Below are 11473 nucleotides of genomic sequence, written 5' to 3' on the forward strand. Positions count from 1 at the left end.
TTATTGTAAAGAGCATAGTCTAAGCTTTATTTTGGTTTGTACCATGTTGGAATTGAATCATATATAAAATAACTAAGAGAGGTCAGACACACACTTGACCTGGATGTCACCTCCCACTCCCTAAACTTTAATTCACAACGAAGTAATTTGGGGAACGTCAGCACAGATGCTGACATTATACCATGAAAGAAGGGTGAAATATAGCCTATTATAGCTTGAATCACATCTACAGACTACAAGCATTCCAAACATATATGTATATATCTATCATCATGTTAGACCCTTAGAACTACCATCTCACAACTCACTCATTTGGGGAATGTCAGCGCATATGCTGACATTGCCCAGATAAGTGAATTGTGATACGCTTTCTTGCCTTTTTAGGAGACATACTATAACTATGTTAAGTATCAACATACTCAGGCTTAATGTTCAAACTAAGGTTGAACCGGTTCATGTCGAGCTGTGTTTTGTATTTTATTGTTCCTCGTGTAATGACAAAAATATAAATGTATCAATTGGCCAGTTGAAAATGTCACTCCTGAGTGGACCAATGTTCTCAAGCAAATTAGATAATTGTGGAGGGCGCTGCCTAGTGAGTGACTTGGAGCGGGTGAGGGGTGTGTGGGGTGTGCCAATGACACCTGGGCAGGAGTGTGACAACATTTGCATTACAGTATCAGGGGGAGTGGTTAACAATTCCTGCTCCACCCAAAAGACCAATCACTTCCCAAATAGCTGGTCAGAAATGAATATATTCTGGGCTCCTCACCGACATTTCACAGGAGTTTTTAGGAACCTGTCATGATCTCCCCCTCCTTCTCTATTCCTGCCTGCTCTCCTGCACCTCCCTCCTCCTGCCGGCCACTCCCTCCTCATCAGCTCAACTCTACTCACCTGTTCACCGCAGCTGCAGCAGAGCACTCATCAGTCCGGTATATATACTTCTCTCCACCATGCACTCATCGCCAGATTGTTCTATGTCATCCGTACTAGTCTCTCCAGCATTTCCACGGACGGTTTCCCCGGTATCGACCCCGCCTGCCCCCGACCTGTCTGCTCTGTCTCTGCCCCGGTGTTCGACCCAGCCTACCGCCCCCGACAACGGACTCTGCCTGCTCCCCTGCCTGTGTTACCGTCACCTGCCGGCTCCCACGGCGTGTCCTCCCCGGGCACTCCGTTCTCTCCCACGAACCAAGTTTGTTCCACGGTGTTTGCCTTGAACTCTCCGCCTGCCTAAGTGTGCTGCATTTGGGTCCCCTTCCGACCCATTGCAGAACCTGGAGGTGCTTCCCCTTGCAACAACATATTTTCTGCAAGATGAGGTAAGTTACACATGGTAAATAATTTTTCTTCTCTTAAAGTATTTAATGTAATTAAAACTTTGACAATTCAAGTTAGAAATGTATACAATACTAATTTACAATGTGTAAAAAAATTGGTAGCCATAGGCTCATAGAACTTCCAGTCACCGGTTATTCTACAAGTGCTGATATTAAAGTGTCTACCATGTTTTCATTTTCTTCAGAAAAGTCAAGTCATCTGTCCATCTTCTGCATCGTAAACAAGAAGTAACATTCATCAGGAGATTGACACTCCAAGAGAAAGGTATGTTATTATCACAATATATTTTGAATATAAACTTCAAACAAAGGGGGATATCTTTGGTACATCAAACTAAGGGGGGTTTGAAGTTTTCAGTAACTTTGCAGCTAGTTTATTTCAGAACAAGCTCATTTGTTGACAAATCATGTTTTTACGAAAGATAAATGATAACTATTATGCAACTTCTGAATGATAAGTAAAACACAGGAACAGTGGAGTTCAAAAGCTGTAGACTGAGAAATAAAACTAAAACTGTATGTTACTTTCTTTTCTATCAGCATCCTGCAAAGTGTGGATTGTTGGAGATAGCTATGTACGACGTGGTGAAAGGAGAGCAAGGGAGACCAATCTTGGAATGTCTGCACATGTCCAGTGGTTTGGCAAGGGAGCCCAGTGTTGGAATGACCTACTACCCCATTTCCGCCAATGCCTTGAAGGAAGAACTGCTCCGGAAGTGCTTGTGATCCACTGTGGGGGCAATGATCTTGGACATTTCAAAAGCGTGCTGCTTCTTAAGGCAATGAAGAGAGACCAGCATGACCTCCACCAGCAGTTTCCAGAAATGAAGATACTGCTGTCATCATCAATCAGAGGCTCCGTTGGAGGTAGACACCGACTCCCAGCAAAGATGGACAAAGCAAGAAAGTTCATCGACAGTGTGATGGCAACCTTTATTTTGTCTGTTAATGGGAGGACTCTACACCATCCACAAATTGTGTTTGATCATCCTCAGCTCTTCCTTCGTGACAAGGTTCATTTAACTCCTTGGGGAAATGATCTATTTTTACATGTGATAGCCCAGGGCTTGAAAGACTCTGTCCTCTAAAGTTGGTGCTACCATGATCTGTAAAGTTGGTGCAACCAGACTAATGTAATCACTGACACTGATGGTGATGTCCCTTTTGAGCATTTTAAAACTACAATAAATGTTCATAAAAACAATTTTTAAAGCTCTCTTGCAATTTTATTGTTACATTAAACACTTTACAATGAAAACCTTGAACATGAGTCCAATTCGTAGAAAATAATATCTTTTTTGTGCGTCTGAGAAGTGAGTAACTTGAAACAGTGTGAATCTGTGCCAGACCTTAACTGTCTGCAGTATGGGGGAGGGTTACCTGTAGCTGATGATGGCCATTAAGCCTATCCACACAAAATGGAAGGAGGTACAGTGGATGAGATACAATGGATAATGTGCCTTCAACATCAAGAATGATAACTATAATGACAAATATTTTTCAAATCAAAATATATCTGCAGTTCAAACTCTATATAGTAAAGTTAATGTATGTGTATATAAGCTCTTCACTACAATAAGATCAGGGGTACACAATGATGAGATGTCTTCTATTTAGCCTACTTCTCAAATATTGATAAAATGTTCTTAATTCATCCTAAGTAACCAAACACCGTCTCTGTAAATTTGTCACTGCTTCTAACTTTGCAGGTGATTTGAAACCTTTGCCTCTAAATGCATCATTGCTAGTTTGCCTGCTGTTTTATGAATAATCTCGGTTCTATTTGGATAGTTCAGCACCATAGAGTACAATAATGTTTTCTTTATAAGGTGCCATTGGTATAGGTGTGATGAACAGTGCATCCCTGTTTTGTGTATTCAGACAATGAGAGAAATGAAGGATGCCGGCTTTGGACAGATTACTGCAAATTGACTAAACTTTCACTCCACACTAGTTTCTACAAGTTCAGGGTTGAACTTTGTATCTATCTGATTATCCTGTCAAGAAAAATCCATGCAACTGAAAACACACCTAGCAGTTAGCCCTGTTATAATGGTAATTAAGCTAGATGCTGTGATGGGCCGACACGCCAAGTAAAACCGACTCAATTCAAGCTGCATATTACGTCTATGGAAAAGAGGCTTATGTGTAAAATGTAGTATTGAACATTGAGCCCTGACACAGAAGATGTCCCCACTTTGATTTTGCATAATGACTGAAGTCCCCTGTTTGTTTGGAAAAATGATATTGCGACATCACACTGCTCCATTAGTACAGAAAAATACTGTAGTCTGTGGTATGTGACAACGTTTTGCTTTCAAAAAGATAATGTTCTGTCTCTGCAAAGACAAATACATTGCCAGAGAACCTTTGGTGAATTGATTACTTGCAGGAATCTAGAGGTGAAGTCCTGCCTATTTTTTTCAAACTCAATGTACAATGGCATGATGTGTGACTCAGAGCCATGGCTGTGTCCCCGCGGTGACTTCTGGACTCTGGGGATGGGCCAGGGTCGGGGCAAATTCAAAGCAAGGGCCCCTAGACAGACAGTACCCTCCACTGGGCAAGACCCAGGGTTCGACTCCTTCCTGCATCACTTGCTTGAAAACTAAACTGAACTGAACTGCAACTAAGGTCCCACTACAGTCACAGTAGTTCCATCGCTGATGGAAACAACAACACATGGAGGTCCAGTCCAACCTGTGTGACAAAGTAAGAACAAAGGCTGTCCTCCTGCCGTGGACAAGGGTTCAACTCCCAACAAGTCCACTTGAATGTCCTCCCCGCTCCCTCCCCTTTTAGAGAACGAAAACGGCATTGAGAAAACAAACCCCTGGTCGTCGGCCAGCTCAGTGAATCCTTCCTTCAGCACTGCTTCATTAAGAGTACAGCAGAAGGAGGGAGAATGGGAAACACGGGTTCGAATGAGACACCTCTGACACTGCATCAGTCACAGTCGTGCCAGAGAAGGAGAGACAGGCTTCTTCGCTCTGTCAATTGATCAGATGGCAATATCAATAAAGCATGAAAGTGCCCTACGAATTTTTTTTACAGAAAAAGCACAACCTTGACGAGGCGAACAAAAGACATGACCTGGGCGTCGGCTAGCTCAGTGAATAGCGCCGGCGTGGACCCGGGTTCGAATCCTTCCTGAAAAACTTGCTTCATTAAGTGTAAAGCAGAAGGAGAGAGGAGGATGGAAAACCCGGGTTTGGGAGGAAAGCAACCCAGCTTTGAATCCCTCTGACACTGCTTCAGTCACAGTCGTGCCAGAGAAGGAGAGACAGACTTCTTCGCTCTATCATTTGAAATAAGAACAGAGCAAACCGTGAAATGCAAGATTATTGGGCGTCGGATAACTCAGTGAATAGCGCCGGCGCCCCCGCTGCCGTGGACCCGGACTCGAGTCACTGTTTCTCTCGTTTCCGGTCCTAAAGCTAAACTACTCGTGTCCACCTTCATGTTTACCAACCGAGCATCCTATTCAATCTTTTTCATCTGACTCTGGGCAAAGAAAACCAATCATAGGATTTCACAAAATGTTACCCGGGTTTGAGCGAGACCCGGGTTCGGGAGCATCTGAAGATCCCAGAATTCCCTCTGACACAGCATGTGACAGCACCATACCAGATGGCAATATCAATAAAGCATGAAAGTGGCCTACAAATTGTTTTTACAGAAAAAGCACAACCTAGACAAGGCCAACAAAGATATGACCTGGGCATCGGCTGGCTCATTGAATAGCGCCGGCGTGGACCCGGGTTTGACTCCTTCCTGCAACACTTGCTTCATTAAGTGTAAAAAAGAGAAAGAGAGAGGGAGGAAACTGCTTCAGTCACAGTCGTGCCAGAGAAGGAGAGACAGACTTCTTCGCTCTGTCAAATGAAATTAGAACGGAGCAATCCGTGACATGCAAGAATATTGGGCGTCAGATAGCTCAGTGAATAGCGACGGCGCCTCATCCCTGCCGTCGATTCAAACTCAGACAGACAGGTCTACCACTCCACTGCTTCATCAAGTGTACAGCAGGAGGGAGAATGGGAAACACGGGTCGCGAAAGAGAGAGAGAGAAAAGTAACCCGACTTCGAATCCCTCTGACACTGCTTCAGTCACAGTCGTGCCAGAGAAGGAAAGAGCGAGATCCCAGAAATCGGGAACAGCATGTGACAGCACCAAAGCCATACCTGCTTCAATGGGTGTACAGCAGGAGGGAGAATGGGAAACACGGGTCGCGAAAGAGAGACAGAGAAAAGTAACCCGACTTCGAATCCCTCTGACACTGCTTCGCAGAGATCGTCCGACAGATGAACTATGCCTCGACACCAAAAGGCGACGACCAGTGCTGGGGCCAATGCTATACAAGACAATTCATCAGTAGCTGCCCGTGCTGTTTAGAAGTCATCTTTAACACCCGATAGCAGAAGCCTTTCCTCCTCTTCACCCTCCTCGCCGTGATAAAAATGAGACGAGACGCAACGTAAATGCTGGTCATGTGACGATAACGTTAATTAAATATATAATGCATTATTGTAAACGAATAAAAACGTGACTAAATGTGGTTTACAAAATAAAAAATATGCTAAAATGTCTCTTCATTTTCGTTGACCAAAACAAGACGTAATGTTATAACGTTATTTCGTCTTGTTAATCGCGACGTCACTTATCCGAAATCGCTCATCTGGGGGGACATAATGCGGTCCCGTGGACGGGGGCTCCGTCACAGGAGCTTGGCCCCGACCCCGGTGCACTCCCCAAGTCGTAAAATCATCCGGGGGACACAGCCACGGCTCTCATTCACACATTTTTATCCAAAATCCCTCATCTGAATTCGGCTACACAGGGGGACATGATGCGGTCCCGGGGACGGGGGCTCCGTCACAGGAACATGGAGACACCTTCCCCGGCTCAGCCCCGACCCTGGTGCACCCCCCAAGTAAATCCCTCATCTGAATTTGGCTACACTGAATTCAGATGAAGATCGAGGCAGAGCTGGCCAAGACAATTCAGTTACATTTCACCAGGTCTGGGACATGCAACAGAATGTCTGAAGGCTGATGCCTGGCAGACTCCTCACAAGAAGTCGTTGGCTACCAGTTTTACCGGCCCATGCCTGCTTTGCAACACATTCTTCGAGCTGGTTATGTGTTGGCTGACGCCAAGGGAAGTTTCCTTTAAAAAATAAAAAAGTTGTGTTAGTCATGAAGACGATAATTTACAACTTTGAATCATAATGTTAAATATGGAAAGAAAATACTCACAGTGGACACATTCTTGTCGCAGTTTCAACTGCCTCTTCTCCCAACGCTCATGAACCTTTAACCCAAAACAAGACACACCCTTTAGAAGTTCCCGTTTTTGTTTTGGCCCATCAATTGTCACGGGATATTTCGTAAATAGGATTTGAAATGACGCCTGAATTTCCTTTTCCGATTCTGACGAAGATCTGACAGCAGTAGCAGAACCGGCAGTGCTACGGGTATTTCGGCTGGTACTCTCCCCAGAAGACTCACAGCTGGTACCCTCCCCAGAAGGTTCCGGGATGGCATCCTCCCCAGAAGAATCAGAACTACAAATATAAGAAAAAGATTATAAGTATGTATTAATTGTGCAAAAAATGCTCACCTTGAGACACCCATGTCCTTCATAATCTCAGCGGCCGTCACAGCATGTCCAATCGTCTTAACGCGGTAATCCTTCTCCGCTTTTGCGCTGGAATGGGTCAGGTAATCGGCCACCATTGATTTTTGCTGAATCTGTCAGGCTCTTAGTTGCCGTCTCAAAGACGGGAGGTTGTACCTTGTGCGCAACTGGTGCAGGTCATTGGAGGCACTGTGGATCTGCCTCCCTGCGGTGGAAGGAAGAATCTTTCTTCTCCCTCCATCTCGTCCTCCACATCCCTCTTGCGTTTCCTGGTGGGTCTCAGGAGCTGTGGCCGCACCAGTCTGTAGTACACATCAAACCACTGTTGGCAGAGGAGAAAAGGGAATTGAGATTACTTTCTGCTTTAACAGAAATTATGTTCTGACAGGTTATGACAGGAAATGTGATGAACTTACATGCTCCTCCTCCTCTGACAGGGCAAACATGGCCACTTGCTGTGCTGCTGTCTTGTGCTCCTTTACCCCAATTATGGAATGCGAATCACATTTTCTCCTGAGGATAACACATTAATTAGTAGAGTTAATGACAAATATATCAGGGGGAAATTTACCACTGCAGACCAACATAACACAGAAACACTCACAGTCATGTGCTCCACCACGCCCGGTCGTTGGAGGTTGTAGATGTACTACAGCCTCGAGGTAGTACACCACAAATATGTTCTGGACAGACTCCAGGGTGTCAGAACTACTGTCAGACAGTTTACCTATAACTGCCAAGAATTCCTTCTTGGCAGCCTCCAGTACAACCAAGCAGTTTTTTGTTGACAACACGTCAATCAACATGCTGTGCCTACGAGAAAAAAATATCAAATTTATTAACAAATCATATTACAGCAGGCAGAGAGAGGACTACCAGTTCTTTACCATTTATATGGGTACAAACCTCTTTTGGGTGATCTCTTTCTTTGAGTGCTTGGCAAGGATGTGCTGCAAAGAATCATTGAAGGCAATGAAGTGCTGGCACTCTTTATGGAGTGGCAAATCCTCATTTCTCAGGTTGGTTTGGACAGTGAGGAAAACCGAGAATCTGTCAGAGGAAGTAAGAGGATTTAAGTATGTGCATGTACTAACAACCGCTCATGCTGCTGAGTAAGGTTCAGAAAACAAAATACAGAAGCTTGGCTGAAAGGGTACTTTACTAACAAGTTACTACACTGTTGACATCATAATAAAAAACTGCTACCAACTGTTTCAAGCTCTTGAGGTAGTTCTGCTGTGTTCTCTTTTTCATTTTTGCCTCAGAGAGGTCACGGAGGTACTGTCCGATATTCTCTCTGTCATTGACAAACTGCAGGGATGGTGCCTGTAGAGATACCAAGCAACATTTTCATACTGAAAATAAAAGAGATCATGTTAAATTACCTTCTAGTCATAACTGTTTTATTTCAGACATGACCTCTCAGGAATTCTGTGAACTCTGATTGAACAAGAAGTATTGTGGAAGCCACCAACCTTTGGATTGGATTTGCATCCGCCATAATTTGAGTAATGACTGCATAACTAAAAGCCCTGCCATTCTTCAGGAGGTCCACAACATCCAACTTGGCCTTTTCAACCACGGCTTCAATGGCTGCTTCAGTCCTGTTCTTCAAGCATGCCCTCCGCAGATGGCATGACAGGGTCTCTTGTGTTTTAAGACACAATGGGCAAAGCAGATAGTGTCTGTATGCAGGTTTCCTGGAAAATGAGAAAAAAAGGCATTAAGGATAATGTGGTTAATATAGGAATAATAATAGGTTAATTAATAATAGGTTGATTAAATAAGGTGCATCAAAGGTACATTCGATGAAGCAGTGGAGGTGTAGACCTGTCTGTCTGATGGATTTCACCCTCCTGCTGTACACTTGATGAAGCAGTGCAGGTGTAGACCTGTCTGTCTGATGGATTTCACCCTCCTGCTGTACACTTGATGAAGCAGTGGAGGTGTAGACCTGTCTGTCTGATGGATTTCACCCTCCTGTTGTACACTTGATGAAGCAGTGGAGGTGTAGACCTGTCTGTCTGTCTGAGGTTTCTTAGTGTCCTTTATTTTCATGTTCAGCCGTGAGCCTTCATTTGAACAGAAACACTTTCCTCTCCTTCATATCCTCCATACGAAAACACCGGAAGAGCTACAGGACAAAGAAATGACAAAAATTAGCTCTTACAAACATACACACACCTTTTGAATGACACTTTAACCAAACATTTAAATAGAAATGTGCAGGCATATCCAAAAAAAAGAGAGCTAGCTTAAACCACGATGTAGAACTTGACATCAGCATGGCTATATGAAGAGTTAAATCAAACACTTCTTCACAGAACATGAATAAAACAACATAAATCACAAAATACCTTGTTCCCGTTCCAGCTAGGCGCTTATTTGTGTGAAAGAATAACACAATATCGTCCTATAAATCCCGTTTTCACACTTTTCCTTTTCGGACTTCTCCCTCGTTCAAGTTACCCACTCTCAGGGAACAATTTCCTGCCTTGCCAGGAAATGGCCCTACAAAATAAAGGCATGTTTAACAAAATCAAGCATATCCAAAGTAAACGTATTTGAGTCGTTTAAGAGTCATTTACACTCCCACCAATCATGAGTAAATAATGGGACACAGATGACATTAGGTACAAAGGATTCAAATGACCTCGACCTTACTTGTAAAGAACAAAAAATACCAAATGTGAAGTGCAAACCTTTTAACTGTAAGTTTTAAACTGTAGAGTGAGTGGAAAGGTCTACTCAGCTTCCAGTAGCAGAACGAGCTTCTGAACTGGCCGCTCAACTTCAGACATCTAATGGAGACGCTCCCCATCTTCCCAAGATCCCGGTCACCAAGGCAGACCGTAACCTTCCTTACAAGTCCATCTTCGGCAATCGTGGTTTGTGAACCTCTACCCAGCCTCCACTGATTTCTGTGGGCCTCATCTCCTTTCATCATGACTATATTGTGATTTATTGGAAAGAGCTTTATTTTGGTGTGTACCATGTTGGAATTAAAGCATATATAAAATAACTAACAGAGGTCAGACACACACGTGACCTGGATGTCACCTCCCACCCCTTAAACTTGAATAATAAACTTAATTAATTGAACTATTAAGTTCCTATGCTGGAGTCAGTGTTATGCTTGGGGTGAAGAGAGTGGTGAGGGTGTAGACAGATGTATTTTAAATTAATTTATTAAACAAAACAAAAAATGAATGGTATTACACTGAACAATTAAAATAATTAACAAAAAAACAATAAACATTTGTATGCAATGAAAACAATTACATATTAAATTATAAACAACAAAAAAACTAAATACACTCCTTAAAAATTACTCTAAAATTACAGTGTCATCCCCTGAAGAGGTCTCTTCAAATATGGGTGGAAGAGATGGAGTAAATTTCCTCCATCTCTTCCACCCAGTCCCCCTTTTCCTGTTGTTTTTCTTTTTCTTCTTAATCTTCTTCTGCTTTCTCCTGCGCCGTAAATATATATGTAACTACATTCCTACATTTTACTATATACACATACAAATTTCTAGGTCATGAACAGCTTACTTACGAGTGGTGAGGAGGAGGCGGAGGTGGTGATGGTGGGGTGATGTGGTGGTGATGGGGGATGTTGGTGGTGGTTCCATTCTGCCATGTATGAAAGAAGTGTGGAATATAGCTTATTACAGCTTAAATCACATCTACAGACTACAAGCATTCCAAACATATATGTATATATCTATCATCATGTTAGACCCTTAAAACTACCAACTCACAACTCACTCATTTGGGGAATGTCAGCACAGATGCTGACATTCCCCAGATAAGTGAGCTGTGATTTATTTAATAACAATACCCCCTGCCTGATTCAAAGCAAGGTTCCCCAGACAGACAGTACCCTCCACTGGGCAAGACCCAGGGTTCGACTCCTTCCTCCAACACTTGCTTCATTAAGTGTAAAGCAGAAGGATAGAGGATGATGGAAAACCCGGTAAGCAGATAAGCTTTGTGAAAGGCTGGGGCCAATGCTACACAAGACAGTTCACCAGTAGCTGCCCGTGCTGGTTGGAAGTTATCTTCAACACCCGATAGCAGCAGCCTTTCCTCCTCTTCACCCTCCCCGCCTCTTCAAAAAGATCCAACTCCAACACTGGCTGTTAGCAGAAGAGAAGAAAACTAAACTGAACTGAACTGCAACTAAGCTCCCACTACAGTCACAGTAGTTCCATGGTTGATGGAAACAACAACACATGGAGGTCCAGTCCAACCAGTGTGACAAAATAAGAACAAAGGCTGTCCTCCTGCCGTGGACAAGGGTTCAACTCCCAACAAGTCCACTTGAATGTCCTCCCCGCTCCCTCCCCTTTTAGAGAACGAAAACGGCATTGAGAAAACAAACACCTGGTCGTCGGCTGGCTCAGTGAATCCTTCCTTCATTAAGAGTACAGCAGAAGGAGGGAGAAAAACGAAACCGGACTTCGAATCCCTCTGTCTTCAGTCAC

General features: G+C 43.6%; 2 long non-coding RNA genes across 11 annotated transcripts; one reads left to right on the top strand and one right to left on the bottom strand.

Annotated features, from left to right (window-relative positions):
- The first annotated feature begins 600 nt into the window (after positions 1 to 600).
- On the top strand, positions 601 to 2547 carry LOC124849813. Its single transcript, XR_007030387.1, has 3 exons — positions 601 to 1325; positions 1529 to 1608; positions 1884 to 2547. It is a non-coding gene; the product is annotated as an uncharacterized LOC124849813 (long non-coding RNA).
- On the bottom strand, positions 2258 to 9499 carry LOC118292843. 10 transcript variants are annotated; one of them, XR_007030385.1, is made up of 10 exons: positions 9342 to 9499; positions 9001 to 9118; positions 8788 to 8876; positions 8460 to 8684; positions 8195 to 8310; positions 7891 to 8034; positions 7589 to 7797; positions 7401 to 7497; positions 6603 to 7306; positions 2258 to 6513 (listed from the first exon to the last, which is right to left on the bottom strand). It is a non-coding gene; the product is annotated as an uncharacterized LOC118292843 (long non-coding RNA). The 10 variants fall into 10 exon arrangements; XR_007030384.1 differs by having other exon boundaries at positions 8788 to 8938; XR_007030378.1 differs by having other exon boundaries at positions 6603 to 6910; positions 7141 to 7306; positions 8788 to 9118.
- Between the last annotated feature and the right edge of the window lie 1974 nt (positions 9500 to 11473).

The sequence above is a fragment of the Scophthalmus maximus genome, unplaced genomic scaffold (genome assembly GCF_022379125.1).
Source record: "Scophthalmus maximus strain ysfricsl-2021 unplaced genomic scaffold, ASM2237912v1 un_1, whole genome shotgun sequence".
NCBI classification, from domain to species: Eukaryota; Metazoa; Chordata; class Actinopteri; order Pleuronectiformes; family Scophthalmidae; genus Scophthalmus; species Scophthalmus maximus.